This window comes from Mus musculus, chromosome 5 (assembly GCF_000001635.26).
Source record: "Mus musculus strain C57BL/6J chromosome 5, GRCm38.p6 C57BL/6J".
NCBI classification, from domain to species: Eukaryota; Metazoa; Chordata; class Mammalia; order Rodentia; family Muridae; genus Mus; species Mus musculus.
Window position 1 is genome coordinate 6,745,570 of NC_000071.6, and position 21,911 is coordinate 6,767,480.

Genomic DNA, 21,911 nt, shown 5'->3' on the forward strand with positions numbered 1-21,911 from the left:
AGTATCCCTGTTTAAGACTATCCTCCCAGAGTTCAATTCTTTCTCTGCAGAAAATATGAGCCCCAAATTGTAAAGTACCCTTCTTTTCTCAAGTATGCTGTACATTTAATTTGTTCATGAACATCTTCCCTTATGGTACCTAAGCAATGACCTTGGCCTCTACACTGAGAAGCTCCCCCCCCCTTCTTCAGAACCCAACATAACATGAAACCCCCCCCCCATGTGGCTGTGGAGGCTGAACTTAATTCTCTAGGTGGGCCCTAAGAGAATGTAGGAGTGCTTGTGAGTTTGGCAGATTCCTTCACTTGCTTTCTGGAGTGCTGTCTCAGTGGAAAAATAGCAGAGGGCCAGACATTTGTGTGTTTTTTTCCAATGGCAAGGATGCCATAACCCTCATGAGAATGTTGAGGGAGTAGAACACACCAATAGGGATGGAAACTTGGAAAACATTTATTCATAAAGTATGGAAGCATCAGACCTATCACTGTAAATAGCAAAAAGTACAAAATCCCTCTATTGTCACGGCTTTACAGAAAATATCAATGATACGCTTGACTTTAACAGACTATGATTTAATAAAATTTTAATGTTAATATGCTGCTTATCATGTTTTAGTCTTGTGTAGTTTTAGTACATAAACTGTGTTTCTCCAACTTTATTTTGAAATAATTAAACAATGGATGTTGAGTTGTAAAATTTTCTGGATGTGCATACAAAGTGTTGATCAGTGATAGTTTACCTAGTCGTTTAGAGTGGCATTGCAAGGATCACAGAAATCAGTGTTTAAGTTTTATTTTAAGACATTCTTTTTCCATTTTCTAACATGATCATTAATATATCTATGGAGCCTTGACTGGTTTAATAAGTACCAACAGTTTCTTATGTGTCAAAACCTGTAATGTTCCCTGGAGGCACAAAAGCATGATAGTGAGCTTCTATATTTACTTTTATAAATAGCAAAGGCTTTCACTTTAAGAATATTTATTCTTCATTATAACCCTTCATTTATGTTATCTATTTATTCATTCATTGGTAGGAGATGATAAAGTTAATGTTATGGTTGTTAAGTTTTAGTGCAAAGCAGAAGGAGAAAATTTATTCAACATGGCCACATTGGGAAAAGAGAAAAAAGAAATTAATGAATTCACCAAGTCCATCTTCAGGATTTCTGGAGAGAGAGATTAAACTTTAAGTAGAGAGTTAATGATATGTCTATCTAAGAAGTCTCAGTCAGGGTGTGACCCCATCCACTACTGATCCATAATTATCTGGGCTTCAGTCTCATCCTGTAAAACGGTCTGAGAATTTGTTAAAATTGTGCAGACTCTCTTTCTGGGAGACAATTCCCTCATTTGATTGATTTCCTTTTTATTTTCTCAGTATAGGATTTCTGGAGTAATTCCCATTTCTTTGGAGTCCCCTATTTTAGTCTCATGATCAGATTGAGAGGCACATGTGGCAGTTTGGGACACTAATCCTACGTCTGCTTTATTGCCTAATCCTAGGTCTACTTTATTGCCCACTTTTTAAAAAGAATAATTTTATTGGTTATTTTAGTTATTTACCTTTCAAATGTTATCCCTTTTCCTGGTTTCCTCCCTGAAAACCCCCATCACACCCCTCTCCCCCCTGTTTCTATGAAGGTGCTCTCTCACCTAACCACCCACCCACCCACCCACCCACTCCTGCCTCACCATCCTAGCATTTCCCTATGCTGGTGCATCAAGCATTCACAGGACCAAGGATTTCCCCTCCCAATGATGCCAGATAAAGCCATCGTCTGCTACATATGCAGGTGGAGCCATGAGTCTCTCCAAGTGTACTGTTTGGTTGGTAGTTTAGTTTCTAGGAGCTCTGGGGATCTGGTTGGTTGATACTGTTGTTCTTCCTATGGGGTTGTAAACCCCTTCAGATACTTTAGTCCTCCTAACTCCTCCACTGGGGTCCCTGTGCTCACTCCAATGGTTGGCTGTGAGCATCTGCAGCTGTATCAGTACGGCTCTGGCAGAGCCTCTCAGAAGACATCCATACCAGGCTCCTGTCAGCAAGCACGTCTTGGCATCAGCAATAGCAACTGGGACTGAGTTTGGTGGCTGAATATGGGATGGATTTCCAGGTGGGGCAGTCTCTGGATGGCCTTTCCTTAAATCTCTGCTCTATTCTTTGTGCATGTATTTCCTTTAGACAGGAGCAATTCTGGGTTAAAATTTTGAGAGTGATGGATAGCCCCATTCTTCAACCAGGGGCCATGCCTAACCTCTGGATATGGTCTCTACAGGTTCTCCTTCCCTTTTAGGGAGTATTTCAGCTAATGTCATTCCCATTGATTCCTGGGAGCCTCTTTCTTTCCTGGCTTTATTTTAATGTTAAAGGACAATATGTCTCTCTGAAACAAACATATATAAAATAGATATATGTAGCAACTAAGATTAGATGGCATTTACTACCAGATATCCAAGCAAAACAAAACAAAACAAAACAAAATCTCTTTTTTTATAATCTCTTGGCATTTTTGTTTCTCTTGAAATGGCAAACCAAAAGAAACCATACCTTGTTTGGTTTTACACAGGGAATTATTATAAAGTCTAGAGTGGTCTGCAGCTTTTAATTGGTTCAGCTTAATATGTTCTGGTGTTATAAGCAAGCACTATCATGCCCAGTGTGCCTATATTTCATTTGTTATAAACTTCTCCTTTTGCTTATATTCTAGTCATAAACAATTGTACATAAGCCCAAATGGTAGGTAAAGGTCCTAGAGAAAATTTCAGCTTTAGAGTTGGTTCTTCGATAAATCTTTGTTATTGATGGCCAAGAGAAGAGGACAAAAGTAAAGTTCTGAGAGAGAACTTGATTCCATTCTCATGACCACTGACCGTCATATCCAGCTTGCCTGAGTAAAGGGAAATTTCTTCTGTGCATTGACAAGTCTGAAAATACAGAAAGTGGTGAATCATTTACATGAACTAGTGCTCTTTCATAATTCGCATACCATTACTGGCTCCTGAAAATATATGATAGCAAATCATGGCTGTCTTATAATGTTTATTTTTATAGGTTAATTTCAACCATTATATAACTGCCTAGACAACTGGGTATATTGTTCACTTTATTGTTAGTAATATCATGTGTTTGTGATAACACCACCAGAAACTGAAAAGGACCAAAACCTATAATAATTTTGAATGCTTAGTTTTTCTTCCTCCTTCCCTCCCTCCCTCCCTCTCTCCCTTCCTCCCTCCCTCCCTTCCTTCCTTCCTTCATTTATTTTTCTTTGTTTCAACATCCAAAGCTTTTTTTTTTTTTTTTTAACAGTAAGATCCAGGGTTAGTTTTTGTAGCCTTGGCTGGCCCTTAGGCTTCTGGCATGCTCAAACTCCCTGCCCTTGGAATGGACATAGGGTTTAGTATGGCTGTGTGGGGTTCCTGGGGCCTTGCCAAAATGTTGGTACACCTCTCAGCCCTTCCAAAGACCAGACAGGAGCACAGTGCCTTGGCCCTTGGTAGACTCCAGGGCCAGCTGGTCAAAGGTGAGGATCTTACCCCTAGCCTTGAGGATGCAACTTCGGGTCCGCCTGCTCACCTGCAGTGCACACACCTTCAGCTTGGGTACTTCCAGAATCTGCACATCATCTGTGACCGTCCCCACAACCACAGTACTCTTGTTCTCCCAGCCAAGAAGCTTCATCTTTCGGATCATCAGGGACAGGGACAGAGGTGGCTGGTTAGTGCAGCTCATAAAAAACCTTTTCAGCACAGCCTGATTGAAGGTGGAGTTGGTCCATCTGGCCAAACACCTGTATAGCTTGATTAGAAGCCGCAGGTAGATGTCCTGGCTCTTTGGCTTCTTGCACCGAAACTTTTAGTCCTTGTTGCAGCGAAGTCAACACCCATGATGGTGCCTTCTGCTTGGCCAGGCCCAGAAAATGCATACTGTTTTTCTATTGAATTAATTTTTTGAGAATTTTCTACATGTATATTGCGTTCATATTGTTTCTCTCCTGCCTCCCACCTATTCCAGCACCTCCCCCATTCTCCTGATGCCCCTCAAGTTCATGACATCTCTTTGTTTAGTTATTTTTTTTATATGTGTGTGCATATAAATGGATTGTTTGAGTCCATTTAGTCTTGGCTATACGTATATGTGTTTAAAGATTATCACTTCAGATTTAATAAATTATCATGGGGCTTGGGCCTATAGGAAATTGATTCTTCCTCTCAGCAACTATTAATTGCATTTTCCCCCCTAGAGGTTGAAGATCTCTGAGATTTTCCTCATCCTTATTGGTTTGTCAGCTGGTGTTGTCATCATGTGTGTCCTGTTTAGGCAACCACGTTTTCAAGATTTAATGGGTGGAGCTTTACTCTCATATAGGAAACAATAATAGCTACCATCCTGGACCTCGAGCTCTTACAGTCCTTCTCCTTGTCTTTCATGATTTTCCCTGAGCTTGAGCTATACAAGCAGCATTGTGTTATGTATGTTTAAATTTGTGGTGAGAACTCCACTGGTTAGTTTATATCAATGTGGATTAATGCAAGTCTTCATATGCTACAAAAGAAAGGATTTTTGATTAGTCATAAGAGGTACATTTATCTGTAGATAGAGGGAGAATGAGAAGCTTTTATAGTGGAGTTAGCAATTATATTGTTTTAGTAAGAGATAGTAGTAGATTCTCTTGAACTGTCTTACCAGCCCAAGGTAGTTGCCTGTGTTACAGCACCAGGCATGCATTTCCTCTTACTGAGTAGACCTGAAGTTGAACTAGGCAGCTATTGGTTACTTTGGTTTCTTTCCACATATGTCTCATTATTGCACCACTGGGGATTTGCTGTTATAGTTGTAACTGTGGTTCATAGGCTTAACAGCTAGGTAGGGCCATTGATTACCTTTTTTTCCCTAGGTAGTTTTCATAGCACCTTCAGATTCTGTAACAGCTAGTTGGGGAGGAGGGTAATACACAGAGAAAGTGAAGGGGGAAGATAAACAATAAGGACTTTTGAAAATGCCACAAGAAAACATTTTATTTTATGTTTACTTTCAAATAGACATATAATATATATGATACATATAATATGTATATGTGTGCTTAGTTTAAGTGAAGTTGTAGTTATGTTGTTTGTACTGGTAACAGTTCCTTGAGAGCCATAGACAATCTAATAAAAGTCCCAGTGTCAGACATGTGAAACCTCCCTCTGAACTGGTGGTCATGAGAGTTCAAGAGAAACTCCCTTCAGATATAAGCTATTATATTTGCTCTAGGTTTCCTCCCAGTAATTGGAGTCAAGATGCCATTGCTGAAGATATCATTAATTTTAGACATATAGCTGAGAGGACTCAAACAGGAATACACCTTGAACACAACAGTGTTTCAGTGGGAAGTGAGTAAAAGTCAAGTCAACCCTACCCGCACTGATCACGTATCCTGAGGTATAGCTTTCCATGAGGGAAGAGCATCGTTTTTATGAGGTCAGTGCCGGATAATAGCTGGCACTTTGAACATCATTTCTACGTTGAGGTGCTTCTGTGGTTCAGTTTCTGTTCAGGTTTGGGAAACCCTATTTAATTCACTCAAAAAATGAATTTTTATTTATTGTTCTCCACATCCCTGGTATTGTGCCAGATGGAATAGGTCTCTATTAATGTGGATGTGTCCTGTGTCCTGCTGTTTAGGAAATGAGAACTGTATGTCAATCATAAGATTTATTCTTCAACTGCCTGACTGTAGGAGGGTCAAAGAAATACCCAGAAGTAGAAAGACAGCAAGAAAAGAAGAGAAAAGAAATGTAAGACTGATAAACTTCCACAGAATTGTTTCCACAGTGAACTCTGATATCAGACTTGCTACTGCTGCAGGGTAATTCTGATTCTCAGAACTTTTCACTTCTTTCCCCAAGATATGTAAATGAGAGTTCTCCATTTTCCTCTACATATAAGGCAATGAAAGCTTGAGGAAGCCAGTTTGACTTATAGGTCAGACCCAAGAGACCAGATATAAATAGCTTTTATTTTAGAACTGAGAATTTTAATGGTATAATGTGACTAACTTGAAGATACATTCAACTGTGCCTGAGTTCATCAGAGAAAGAGAGGAGAGAGAGAGAGAGAGAGAGAGAGAGAGAGAGAGAGAGAGAGAGAGACCACAGCAACTTCCAACTAATGTCAGGGTTCATGGCATTCAAATAAAACTGAAAGAAAACCTAACACTAGGTTTTTAAACAAGAGAAGAGCCTGGTGGTATTCAGCACATTCTATTCTTTGATAAAGTGATAGATGTCAGTTTTCCATGTCTACCATAGAGTATTATGCTCCATGAGTTAAGAGGTAGAGTGCCATGGCTTGCTATAACAGTAGCATACTGCTTGCCCACCATAATTACAATGCCTGTTTTCTTCAGGACCACACAGTCCCTGTGCTCTTGTTGAACTTACAACATGAAAGAACTTCAGGGCATTGAGTAGGTTATATGACTTCTTGTAGAAGAAAGGGGAAAGTACATCAAGCAAAGATTCGAACCATAAAAATGTGTTCTGGAGCTAAGAAACTTGCCTCTGGTATTTTTTTACTTGGCAAGCTTTACTTGAAAGTGAGAACTATTGATTGCTAGAACTACAGAGTTGAAGCATTTTCCCCAAAGAATGAAGAACTCAACACAAAGTAGTAGAAACCATTATTGAGATAAATGAGTCATAATTTCTTTCATTCTTCAACTTCATAGTGAAGCATGATGTAGGAACCAACTGCAAAACTATCCAGAATACCAAATCTGTTCACTGGGCACTTATGCATATAATAACAATTTGTACCTCTTATTTTGGGTTTAAGATAGCAGTGTTCCTGAGCATATTAAATTTTCACTGTAGAGACCTCTGCCTGTCTATCTATCTATCTATCTATCTATCTATCTATCTATCTATCTAACTATCTATCTATCATCTATCTATCTAATCTATCTTCTATTTATCATTGATCTACTATCTATCATGTATATACTGTCTATCTACTTATGTTTCATTTAATGACAAATGTATCATTACCTAACAAAGAAGACATGTTGTATCTACATTGAAATATGCATTCATTTCACTGTGAATAAAAGTAAAATGTAATTTTCTGGCAAAGCATGCCACTAGTAGCTCTGTCAATAAACCATAATATTTGTGCATGGAAATTTAATTGCATTGACCTGTAGAATTTATGAGATCCATTTGAATGAGATGTACAGATACAAAATAAAGGCTCATATACTAACTTCAACACAAGGTGCCAGCATCTCGGCTTAGAATTAATACTTGGTGACAGGCAAGTAGCTTCACGGTTATATGGTTCGAGCAACACAGATATCATCACAGACATCTTGATTGAAAACGTTTTCTGTGTGTGTGTATGTGTGTGTTTGTGTGGTCCTGTGCATCTGTGCACCTGTGCACCTGTGTACCTATGACAGTCAATATGGTAAAGAATGTTTTTAGTGGGTTTGGCTGGAGGATGTCACAGACTGAGTTTGATATGTAGTTGATTCTCAGATTCACAGAAGAATTAGGAAATATTTATATGAGAACCTTGGAGGCAGTAGATTGGGATTAAGTATTAGAAACATTCAGATGGATATTGCTTCACACATTAATCATGAAGGGGTTTGCAACCCCATAGGTAGAGCAACAATATCAATCAACCAGACCCCTCAGAGCTTCCAGAGACTAAATCACCAACCAAAGAGTACACGTGGAGGGACCCATGGTTCCAGGTTCATATGTAACAGAGGATGACCTTGTCTGGCATCAATGGGAGTGGACACCCTAGGTCCTGTGATTGTTTGGTGCCTCTGTATAGGGGAATGCAATGGCAGTGAGGTGGAAGTGCGTGGGTGGGTGGGTGGGTGGGTGGGTGGGTGGGTGGGAGAGCACCCTCATAGAATCAGGGGGATGGGAAATGGGATAGGAGGTTTCAAGAGGAAAAACTTAAATAGGGAATAACACCTGAAATGTAAATAAACAAAATATCCAATAAAAATATATCTAGAATTTGGCATTAGTAGCCCTAAAAGTAATGAAAACTATGGAGCAAGAAGGTCACTACTGTATCAACTGCCCCAGGAGGACACAGAGGATTGTAGGAGGGACAAGCCACAGTCAGAGACAGCAAGACCAACTAACACCAGAGATAACCAGATGGTGAGTGACAAGGGCAAGAAAATAAGCAACAAAAAGCAAGGCCACTTGGCATCATTAGAACCCAGTTCTCCCACTACAGCCATCCATGAATACCCCAACACACCAGAAAAACAAGACTCTGGTTTAAAATAACATCTCATGATAATGATAGAAAACTCTAAGAAGGACATGAATAACTTCCTTTAAAAATATAGGAGAACACAGGTAAACAGGTAGAAGCCCTTAAAGAGGAGACACAAAAAAAATCCCTTAAAGAATTATAGGAAAAAACGAACAGACAGATGAAGGAATTGAACAAAACCATCCAGGATCTAAAAATGGAAATAGAAACAATAAAGAAATCACAAAGGGAGACAGTCCTGGAGATCGAAAACCTAGGAAAGAAATCAGGAGTCATAGATGCAAGCATCACTAACAGAATATAAGAGATAGGAGATAGAATCTCAGGTGCAGAAGATACTATAAAAAACATTGACACAACAGTCAAGGAGAATGCATTATGCAAAAAGTTCCTAACCCAAAACATACAGGAAATTCAGGACAAAATGAGAAGACCAAACCTAAGGATAATAGGTATAGAAGAGAGCAAAGATTCCCAACTTAAAAGGCCAGTAAATGTCTTCAAAAAATAATTATAGAAGAAATCTTCCCTAAGCTAAAGAAAGACATGCCCATAAACATACAAGAAGCTTATAGAACTCCAAATAGATTGGACCAGAAAAGAAATTAGTCCTGTCACATAATAATCAAAACATCAAATGTACAAAACTAAGAAAGACTATTAAAAGCAGTAAGGGAAAAAGGTCAAGAAACATATAAAGGCAGACCTAATACACCAAACTTCTCATGAGAGACTATAAAAGCTAGAAGATCTGTTATATGGACCTTAAGAGAACACAAATGCTAGTCCATGCTACTATACTCAGCAAAACTCAATTACCATAGATGGGAAAACCAAGATAATCCATGAAAAAAAAACCAAATTTACATAATATCTTTCCACAAATCCAACCCTACAAAGGATAATACATGGAAACTATCAACACAAAGAGGGAAACTACACTCTAGAAAAAGCAAGAAAGTAATCTTCTTTCAAGAAACCCAAAGGAAGATAGCTATACAAGCATAAAAATAGCATCAAGACTAACAGGATGCAACAATCACTATTCCTTAATATCTGTTAGGATCAATGGACTCAATTACCCAATAAAAAGACATAGACTAACAGATTGGATACATAAATAGGGCCCAGCATTTTGCTGTATATAGCAAACACACCTCAGTGACAAAAACAAAAAGTACCTCAGAGTAAAGGGCTGGAAAATAATTTTCCAAGCAAATGGTCTCAAGAAATATGTTGGAGTAAGTATTGTAATATCAAATAAAATCAATTTTCAACCAAAAATTGTGAAAAAGGATAAGGAAGGACACTTCGTACTCATCAAAGGAAAAATCTACCAAGATGAACTCTCAATTCTGAACATCTATGCTCCAAATACAGGGCACCCACATTCATAAAAGAAACTTTACTGGTTAGTTCATGTTGTTGTTCCTCCAGAGCTCATGTCTCTAGCTGCATATGTAGCAGAAGATGGTCTAGATGGCCATCATTGGGAGGAGAGACCCTTGGTCTTGCAAAGATTATGTGCCCAGTACAGGGGAATGCCAGGGCCAAGAAGCAGGAGTGGGTGGGTTGGGGAGCAGAGCTGGGGGGTGGGGTGAATAGGGAACTTTCAGGACAGCATTTGAAATATAAATGAAGAAAATATCTAATAAAAATTGTTCTTGAAAAAAGAAAAGAAAAGAAAAAAAAAGAAAAAGGAAGCTTTACTAAAGCTCAAAGCATACATTGCACCACACGCAATAATATTGGGAGACTTCAACACTCTACTCTTGTCAATGGACAGATTATAGACACTTTGAAACTATCAGAAGTTATGGACCAAATGGATTTAACATATACCTATAGAACATTTCATCCTAAAACAAAAGAATATACTTTCCTCTTAGTACCTCATGGTACCTTCTTCAAAATTGACAGTATAATTGGTCACAAAAATGGCCTCAACCAATACCAAAAAAAAAAAAAAAACCAAAAACCAAAAACCAAAAAACAAAAAAACCGAAATAACCCCATGAATCCTATCAGATCACCATGAACTAAAGTTGGTATTCAGTAGCAACAAAAACAAGGAAAAGCTCACATACACATGGAGGCTGAACAATGCCCCACTCAGTGATAACTTGGTAAAGGGAGCAATAAAGAAAGAAATTGAAGACTTTAGAATTTAATGAAAATGAAGGCACAACATACCGAATCTTATGGGACACAATGAAAAAAGTGAAAGAGGAAAACCAAAAAGAAACTGGAGAGAGCAAATACTAGCAGCTTAACAGCACGCCTGAAAGCTTTAGAATAAAAGGAAGCAAATATAGCCTCGAGGAGTCGATGGCAGGAAATAATCAAACTCAGGGCTGAAATCAACCAAATAGAAACAAAAAGAACTATACAAAGAATCAACAAAAGCAAGAACTGGTTCTTTGAGAAAATCATGAAAATAGATATACCCATAGCTAGACTAACCAGAGGGCACAGGGACAGTATCCAAATTAACAAAATCATAAATGAAAAGAGAGATATAATAACAGAAACCGAGAAAATTAAAAGACCCACCAGATCCTACTTTAAAAACCTATACTCAACAAAACTGGAATACCTGAATGAAATGGACAATTTTCTAGACAGATAACAAATACCAAAATTAAATCAGGATCAGATAAAGCGTCTAAACAGTCCCATAACCCCTAAAGAAATAGTAGCAATCACTAAAAGTGTCCCAACCACAAAACGCCCAAGACTAGGTGGGTTTAGTGCAGAATTCTATCAGACCTTCAAAGAAGATCTAATACCAATACTCTTCAAACTATTCCCTAAAATAGAAACAGAGGGAACACTACCCAATTGATTCTGTGAAGCCACCATTATACTACACATTCTCCCTTAGAGATGGAATGGTTTCTGTCTAATCAGGAATTTGTTACAATTTCCTTTCATAGAAGACTTTATAAGAAATTTTCTTGTACTTCTATCATTATTAATATTCCAAATAGATTCACAACTGGTTGAGTGCATATTACTTTTACCTTCAGAAGTTATGTATATTAAGAGGCACTTAACTAGTATAAATTATTCTGAGGGTTTAAAATGTCAATACTGAGTTGCATATTTTAAAATAAATTTTATTAGTTTAATAAAAAAATTATAATATTAGAGGATCTGGTCCATAATTTGACAAATTAATTGTCTTTTGGTCTCTGGACAAGTTGCTAAATGATAGTGGCGAGTAAATAAGAAAGCAATCTGTTTACTTTATGGCCAGGATGAAAGAGAATAGGAAGCAGCTGAGGTCCTACAATAGTTCCTGTAATCCCTTTCCTAGTCAACTTCCAAATGGCTCTCACTTCCTAAGAAATCTTTAGGAGTTCACCTTTAACAGCACCACTTTCAGGAGCCAGCCTTCAACATACAGGCCTTTGGGACTATTACAACACCAAAACTATAATATACATCCAAACTAAAAAACTTGGCTAGAGAGATGTCTAAATGATTAGAAGTCCTGGTACCTCTTTCAAAGACCCAGGTTCAATTCTAGCACTTCACAGCTATTTGAAGCTGCACTTCCATACAGCAGCTCACTTCTATCTGGATCTCCAGTTATGGTGGGACCTGGTTGCTTTTTATAGGCAGGCACATGCAGAGCACACAGACATACATGCAGGTAAAACGTCCCTTCATGTAAATAAAAAAATTAAATTCAAAATTAAAATAAAAACCACACAAATTACTTTGTATTGGGACAATCTCTGAGTCAAAAATGCTTAAGAGTGAGATGCTATGATTTTCTCTTACATGGAAATTGCATTTTCACCTTATGAAGATTGTGCTGTAATCATTGCATTGCCCTGCTTAAACTCACTAAAAAGCATTTGGTAGTGAAAGCACAGGAAATCATGACTATGTGTGTATTTTCATTCTTACAAGATCCAATCTTATATAAGTAATGATAAAAAGCGCTATTCATAAAAATGGACAATAAAACAATAACTATATTAGCAAAAATGTGTCCTTTATCCTGATATAAATATGGTTTATACACTTTTACTGAAGTAGCATAAACACCAGGGGCAATTTTGATTATATAAATTTGTCTTTCAAATGCTGAATTTTATTTCCTTCTGAAATACCTATTCACAGCATCCTCTTGACATCGTATGCTGGACCTTTATCTGTTAAATAGAATACTTTTTTGGCACAGAATCCTGCATTGATTCAAGCAAGCAAAGTAATTGTGTGGTTCCAAATCTTTTCAATTTATGAGACTTTTTCTCCCTATCACAGCTGGTTACTAGATCCGGATGCAGCTGCCACTCACACATCCACAGCTGGCAGAATAAAACTGCCATTGGTCAGGGTTCAGGCTGCATTTGCCTCTTCCCTATTGACACAGCCATTGAGACAACTCACCTCTGACAGCATTGGCATGTGAAGAAAATTGATGGGGGCAGAACATCTGAGGAGCAGAAGGAGACGAGGCATACCCAGGATGGGCAGTACAATGTTTCAAGGACATGCCAGAAATCTGCTGGAAGCTTTGAAACATCTTTATAGGCACTGACAGACCAACCTCATGCTGCTACCAAGACTGAGACAGCTCAATTTAAAAGCTAGCAATCAAGGCCAATGCTGCAATCCAGAGCCTTGTCTTCCAGGAGAAACACTAGAATCATTCTGAAAGAAACCTTGAGCTGTGTCATAGCTGTGCCAAAAGACTTATCATCCACATTTAATTGATAATTAAGTTTTTTAGTACTGACAAGAAGCCTATTGGAAATCAAGGATAACTTTACTCAGACAGCTTAGATTTTCATTTCAAGTGTTTTCACAAATTACTCCTCAATGAGAGAACCCTTTCATTATATAAAGGAAAAAAAAAACTTGAAGCAATTGAGAAAATAGATAAGAAAAAAGTTAATGCATAGCTGCTCACAGCCCCATAGGAGGAACAACATGTATGAACCAGTACCCCCAGAGCTCCCAGGGACTAAACCACCAAACGAAGAGTACATATGAAGGGACCCATGGCTCCAGCCTCATATGTAGCAGAGGAAGGCCTTGTCGAACATCACTGGGAGGAGAGGCCTTTGGCCCTGTGAAGGCTCGATGCCCCAGTATATGTTGACATATACATATATGTAGGGGAATGCTAGGACAGGGAAGCAGGAGTGAGTGGGTTGGTGAGCAGTGGTAGGGGAGATAGGGAATTTTCCGATGGAAAATGAGGAAAGGGAATAACATTTGAAATGTAAATAAAGAAAATTTTGTTTTCTAATAAAAAAGAAAACAAAAATAAAAGAGCTGCACACAACTAAAGAAATAGCAAAAGCTGCTGAGCAGAAAAACTCTATAAAAAAATCACTCATTAGTAAATTAGTAACTAATTAAGCTAAATAGCATTAAACCCTGGAGTGTCTCTTTTTATATGAGATAATATTACTGTATATAATTTATAACAAATGGTAAATATGTTTTATATTTAACTGATTCTCCAAAGAGAGACCTCAGAAAATAGCTTCATCTGTCACTCTCTGAACTCAGATTTTGCTAAATTGTGTTTTAATCGATTATAACAGAAAGGGCAATTTTCCAGAGACAGTCATGCTTGAGTGGGCATTTCCTTAATCCATATGCCATTTTTATTATCTATTCTATGAATATCCCTCATATTTTACACTATTCTTTTTAATGAACTCTACACCCGTAGTAGTATCCTATTCTATGTCAACATATACTTAAAGAGAATGGGCATTGTGGAGTAGCAGATCCAAGCAGGTGTTGCTTTGTTTATTTCCAGCTTGGTTCAACTCATACGTTTGAACTAGGTAACCAAATATACATTACTCATCACTCAGCAACTTCTCACTCACATCAGCTCCTCTAGTGGAATACACAGACTTTGCAACAAAACAGAGGACACACGTTCATATATGTTCTTTCATTGTGAGCAGATTACCATGAACTAACTTCCTTAGAACTTATTGCTATTTATCCTAACATGTGTTAGCTTTGTGGGAATTTCTGTAATGCTATAAGCATGATTTGCATCTAGTACACAATTAATATGTGTCACTTTATGATTACATAAGTCACTTTCCAGTTTTTTCTACAAACTATGAGAAGTAGTAGGCATATCATGTATAGATAAGTATTTAAAAACATCAACCTAGAGTGAATATATTCTCTGTATTTCACTATACATAGAACAATCACCAAAATTGTAGAGGGTATAGGATACATACATATACAGATTGATGTAAAGTTCAAAATGCATATCAACATATTAAGTATGTGAATACATATTAAGTCAATGAAATATGCAGGAACCTATGGATATTTTAAATTAGAAATAATAATATTACAAATTCAAGAAATAGTTTATCAACTAATCAACAAGTATTTTTTATTTCTTCCCTTTGGTAAAAAAAATATAGGTTTGTTTTAAAAAATATAATATAATCAATAAATTACAAAACTTCATCCATTGGTGCTCAGTATAATTATATTACCTCAAATAAACATTGATCTGAGAAGTGGGCAGTTACTGTTTTCCTTAAAGCTTTAGAATATCTTATATAGCCGCAATATTGTTCTAGGAAATTCCAATAATACTGTAATTAGAAAAAAAACATCATGCAAAAAATTCCTCCCTCAAAAATTTTGTTTCTAAGAAGACAAAATCTAAAATATACAAATGCACCCTTAATACCAGGAATGGATTGATTTAAATAAAGAGTTGTGGTTTGGATATTAAATTCTGACTGTTGGGCACCAAGAAAAAGATTTTGATTTAGTTCCTGATTTAACAAATGTAAAAGGAGGGGGTCCTTACCTGAAAATATGAAGATGAGTATCATCAGAGAAAAATTGTTTCTTAAAGACTTCATGTAGCATAGGATTGCATAGTATAGATACCAGTGTTAAAAATATGTTTAAGGACTGATTCCTAGGTGACTCTAATGAATAAAGACTGGATGCATAAAGATCCTTTGGTGGAAAAGGGTTGAAAAGGGAGGTTATCGATACTTGAAAGGTTCCCAGGTACAGAGCATAGCAGAATAAACGGTAAATCACATTAAATAAGAAGAATGACATTTGGTGTTGAGAGCTAACTGGATTCTGTTGAGATCCTGAAATGTCTCTGTCTCAGAAAAGTACAGACTAAAAATAATGTGCTAGATACATCCACCTCATGTCCGAAGGCTTTAAGTACAATGTATTTGAACTGAGTTTTGTCACTGTAACTATCCCAAACTTTCTATATCTCTTTGCACAATCCATTTCATTTCCTGAAGCTTCAATTCCAAAAATTAAGTATTCATTCTTGTCTTAAAATAATTAGAAATGATGGGTTGTATGGAATTTGAATATTCTTTAAAATTGTGTGCATAGTCATGTCAAAGATATAATTGAGCCAGCTAAAGCAAACTTTAGTTTTAATGTTGTAATTCAACTACACTGTCCTAAATTTCTCTTGGTAATCAGTATTAGAAAGCATAGATAAGAACAAATGTCCAGAAGAGAAAAATCCTCATTTAACTATATGTGATTTATATTTTCACTCATTTCCTTTGGACCTTTAGTCATCATTGACTAGTCATACAAACACATATAAAAGGAATGAGTGACTTAGGGGAATGACGCCCTGTTACTTCCCAGTACATCACATTTGCAGTTTGCTTCTTTGCTTTGTTAAATACATTGAAATATGGAAGGACCCTATTTGTCCAATACTATGAATAGTATAGGGTAAAAGAGCATCTGATTTAGAACATATTCACAATGAATGAGGTATCCCACAGATATTGGGGTTTATTGTCTATCCTGAAGATATCAAGCTATATACAGACCATATAATTGAAATATCATGTCTTTGAACTGCTATGGCTCTGACAGAAAGAAAGCAAAGGCGCTGAAAATAAAATGTTTACTTGATGGGTTGTTCACCTGACAACTGTTTGCAAAATGTAACTTTCAGTGAATCATCCTATCCCTGGATGACTATATTGCTAAACCACTTTACAACATTTTGATTTTTGTCTCAGACTTCAAAATACTTTTAAAATGGCATCAGTAATTTACTCAGATTTACCAGATGCAATAAGAGAATGTTACCTTGAGAGTGTATGGCATCATAGAATGAATTGGGTGAGTACCTTCTCAAACTATTGGAATAGTTTGAGGAGAATTGGAATTAGGTCTTCTTTGAAGTTCTGATAGAACTCTGCACTAAACCCATCTGGTCCTGGGCTTCTTTTGGTTGGGAGACTACTAATGACCCCTTCTATTTCTTTAGGGGATATGGGGCTGCTTAGATCGTTAATCTGATTGTGATTTAACTTTGGAACCTGGTATCTGTCTAGAAAAATGTCCATTTCATCCATGTTTTCCAGTTTCATTGAGTATAGCTTTTAGGAGCACAAGGTTCCCAATGAAGGAGCCAGAGAATACCCAGGGAGCTGAAGCCCCATAGGAGGAACATCATTATGAACAAACCAGTACCCTCAGAGCTTCTTGGAACTATACCACCAATAAAAGAAAACACATGGTGGAACTTGTGGTTTTAGCTTTATATGTAGAAGAGGATGGCCTAGTTGGTCATCAATGGAAGGAGAGGCTCTTGGTCCTGTGAAGGTTCTATACCGGAGTATAGGGTAATGCCAGGACCAGGAATGGGAGTGTGTGGTTTGGGGAGCAGGGAGAGGAGGGAAGATATAGGGGATTTTCAGAGAGAAAACTAGAAAAGGGGATAACATTTGAAATGTAAGTAAAGAAAATATCTAAATAAATAAATAAATAAATAAATTAATTAATTAATTAATTAATTAAAGACAGAGTATATGGCAGCTATTTTATATTAGTACACAAAATTTCCATGATATAAAAATGATATGGAATCTAAACAAAGCATATGAATGGAGGGAATGAACTGAACATGACACTACAGACGTGTGTGCTCTCCCCGCTTAATCTAATTAATGATATCATGGTGTTGTGTTTTTAGAAAACTCTCATTCTCCTGCTCAGACAGACTCCCATAATATAGGTGATAAGGACTAATCTGGATAGTGAATCCATAACCAATAAATGCTGCTGGGTAGTTGTGTATGTTTGCACATCTGGGAAAAGTTACTTTTGATTACTTCAAGGGTTTCACTAAACAGTTGATCACAAAATTAGATAACGGGTTAGAAGTTGGACAGATGATGGGTATCTGAAATATTTCTCTAATTATAACTTTGACACAGACACTAGGGTAGAGTACACTGCAGAGTTATGTTCCTGCTAATAGAGGTGTAGTGAGGGAAGAAGAAATAAAAATTCAAAAATACTATTTTATATTACATTAAGTCTTGTTGGACAGGAAAGGTTGGTATTGATGTGGTTCAGGAACAAGCACAGCTCACCATGATGACACATACCCAAGATAATCCCAGAACTTTGGAGGCAAAAGCAGGAAGATGGGCAGTCTGATTCTAATTGGAATAAGAAACTGGGAAATGAAAAAGAAGAGAAGAAGCAGAAGGAGGAGGAGAAGGAGGAGGAGGAGGAATAGGAGGAGGAGGAGGAGGAGGAGGAGGAGGAGGAGGAGGAATAGGAGGAGGAATAGGAGGAGAAGGAGGAGGAGGTGGAGGAGGAGGAAAAAAATAACCACGAAAGACCAGTTCAAAGCAAACTGGTCTTAGCACAACTAGCACCACAATCTAGCAAATGAGGGTTCATGTAGCTATCCTAAATGAAATAGAGACAAAACACTTAAAATTAATAAATAATTCATGAACTTAAGAGAAATCTCAAATTAATTCTCATAGCATTGGTAATATTTATATTTCCTAGAGTTGAGTCCTTTTCAGAATTGTTATTTAAAGATAAAATGAATTTTTAATTAAAATCTCTTCAATGTTCACATTACAATAATCATACATATACTGAAATTGAGTTTATATTGTCAGAATACATTCTAAAAACTATACTTTGTTAGAGCATTAGAAATTATTGGATTATATTTTAAAGAAAAAAGTAAGGCAACTAATATCTATATTATAGATCAGCAATAAATACATCTGTAGAATTTTTAAATGATATTTATTTCGAGTTTGAGGAAACAGATTTATTTGGTAACACTCAAGTGTTAAGAAAAGTCTAAGAAATCCAACCCTTTAAATATATACTATAAATATATACAATAACAAATAAAACATTAAATGTACTATAGCCCAACAGTGTAAAATACAGAATATTTTCACATCACTTTGTACTTGATTTTAGTCCTTATATTTTGGGACATTTTGTTTGTTATAAATACATGACCAGTAATCTTACACCATTAAACATTTTATTGAAAAAAATATTATTGCATTGAACTACAGCCTAAGTAATTTATTGACTAACCTAAAAAAAGGCTGCTTGGCATGTAGAGTAGTGCAATTCACTTAACCACAGTATAATCAAAATTGCTTTGAACAGAGAATAGAAAAAAAAAAGATTGACTTACACCATATTGAAGAGCATTATTTTGTTTCATTTATTTTGGGATTCAATAAGGTGAGAATTTGCTGTAAACATCTACACAACCAACTTACATATCAACTATTTTAAAAAAAAAATCTCTCACCCATTAAAGCAAATGACTACTTTGCACAGGATTAGAAATCTTTTCTTGAAGTTGATTGTCTCAAGATATGATTATTTTTAAAAAGAAAACACTGCAATACATTTTTAAAAAATTTCAACAAAGATTTAAATGTACAACTTAAGAATAAAGAGTATATTAGGTATACAGACAAACACATGTACATATGCACTCTTACATGTTAGCTACATTTTTCCTGATTTCCTGGATTTTGTCTATATGTTTCTACCAATTGACTTGATCTTGCTATATAAGAGAGACGGTAAGTCACAAAAATAAGGAATGATTTTGAGAAAGGCATTAAAGCATTGGACTGGAATCATTTCTTCTCATACATAGCTTCAGAGAATGAGAAAGAGCCTTTACCTTATCTCTCTGTTATTGGCTTATTTTAAAACGAATCCATTCGGCCATTGCTTCCATTTTTACTACAGCTTAAGCCCCCAAAGTACATACAATTCTCTCTCTCATCATCAACTATACACCTAATAGAAGAAGTGGATAATATTTTTGCTGGAACAAGATGATAACCTTTGAAAATCCTCTGACCCACACGTATTGACAGGAGAACTCATTCTAAAATCCTCATCTTACTGAAGTGGTACTTGTTCGAGCACACTTGCATTTGCCTGGCTCCTGAATGAAGCTGCTCAGCTACTGCTTTCTAATAACGTTTCTGTTCATAAACAAGAGAACATTCCACTGTAGTTCATTCATCCAGTTCAAGGAACCTAACTGGAGCCTCCTCCTTAGCTTTGCTGAGGCAGAGAATAGTTAGATCATTATCCCACATAAGTAGACTAGCTGCATATACTGATGTGTGAGATGTAAGTCTTTAAATTGAGGTTTTAGAAAGCTGAACCTGACAAGTCCATGTTTTTTTTTCAGAATATTTGACAATCATCCTTAAGAATCATAGAGAATATTTTTAGGAGAAGATGTAGAGTTGTACTGTGGTTTTACACTTTCGTCAGTGTTATCCCAGCAGCATCTTAGACAGTCACCTCTACTAACATCCAGGAGGATGATTTCATTTATTTCTATCTAGAATCCTGGAATACTTGTGGTATTCCAGTACTCCTGTCTGCAGACCATGTTGATATCTCTACTTACTGTATGGAATGGCTTGAGAAGCAGGGTGGGTTTGCTTAAAAATTCACTAGATTTCTAAATGCTTAGAAAATTGTGTTGCTGTTGTCCTTGCTACTACAGGAAAAACTTCATTACAAAGACAATCAGACCTTGTAATAGGATCCTGAGAAATCTTACTGATTAAATATTTTCTTCAGTGGGAGTCTATTACAGTATTGGTACTTTTTAAATACATTTCTATCCAGTGGTGGCAGAATCTCCATTAAGACCTGACAGAGACCATCAAGGTCAAGGTTGGCACTGTAAAATCCATTGTCTGTGAGAAAGAAATTTCAGATCTTTCTGAAAAATGTCTCCCTACAGCATGATGGGAAGACAATGCCTTGGATTTTCTTTGTAGATCATTCTCTACTGTCTAATCATTTCTCATATTTCATTATTTATAATATGTATAAAAGAGAACTTAAAAGCATATTAGGGGAAAGATTTTATAGACCCATTGAATTTTTTTTCTTTGAAAAAAGTAAAATAAGTAAATATTACTCATTTGATAGATCACCATGAACTCATGAACTCACTGAGGCCATATAATGGTGGATTGATTCTGAATCTTCAGGGATAAAATATATAGATATATCTGTGTGTTCATGTGCACAAATATCACCATGTGCATACATATTTTATAGTCTTTCTCAACAGTATTTCTTATAAATTTAGTCTTTGTTCTTGGAGACATACAAAAGAAAGCCCAATGACTAGGTGTAAAAAGTACACTCACCAAATGCTTATCCCATAAATTTACCATTTAATAGAAAATTGCCCAAAACTATTATCACATAATTTAAAGGATGTGATAAAATATGATCCATCAGAGTTTGATTTTAATGAGTCTAGTTTAGAATTCAAAATACACTTAGAATTCTTTCTACTTCACTTTTTCCGAACATGTGTTTCTCTAAAGGAAATATAGAACTGAAATGCTAACTGGATATAGCCTGGATGCTGACTTCATAGATCGTGTGGAATGGAGCTTTTAATTGTACCTTTACTCGATTTGATGTCACACATTACACATGTGACCTTCAAGTACGAGTTATTTTTGTTTAAGTGGCAATACCTTCTTGCTATTGTGTGAGGTAGGATAGCCAGTGAGCACTTTCATCATTGCTAATGCAGGATGGAGTAGACATTTCCAAACCACCCACTTACACAGATCTAAGAGATCAGTAGAAGAGGTGACGATTTAACCTTCAGACAGACTAGATTGTCTCCAAGGCAATTTAAAAATTAATCAAGTGCTCTATTTATTCTGTATTAAGACTTTTAGTGATGAAAATCATCTTGTCTTGAATTTTTTTCATCTTTTGAATCTGATAGAGGAAGAAATTATCCATAATATATTTTGATTTGGGAGGGGGGAAGTGTTAAGGCATTATCTACATATACAATAATGTCTCCATTCATGTTCTTTTAAGTATGATTTATTCCAAATGCACTCATTATAATAATTACTTTTGTGGGGTTATATGCAAGTTACATTTGAGTATATGCTTTTTAAATTTGTTTTACAAGCTTACTAGGTTTTATATTAATGCCGTTTGACTATCAATACCTACCATCCATTTAGTGAAAGAGCAAAACTACAACAGGTTCAACACAATATTAGATATTATATATTTTTTAACAATCCAAAGTAATACTAAAACAGAAAACACCCTTGAAATGGAAAAGGAGTCTTGCAGATATTCAAGCTCATATTTTGGTTTTGTTGATACATGATATATTAATCAACTCTCATGGATAAAAGAAAATGTGCCAAACAACATAACAAACCACGTGGGAGAGTAAATAATTCCTGTGGTTTTTGATGAATCAATCTCTCTCTCTCTCTCTCTTTAAC

The 21,911-nt window shown here is 36.3% G+C and overlaps 1 pseudogene; it reads right to left on the reverse strand.

The window, feature by feature from the left end:
- Positions 1–3,324: 3,324 nt before the first annotated feature.
- Gm5714 lies at positions 3,325–3,879 on the reverse strand (annotated as a pseudogene).
- Between the last annotated feature and the right edge of the window lie 18,032 nt (positions 3,880–21,911).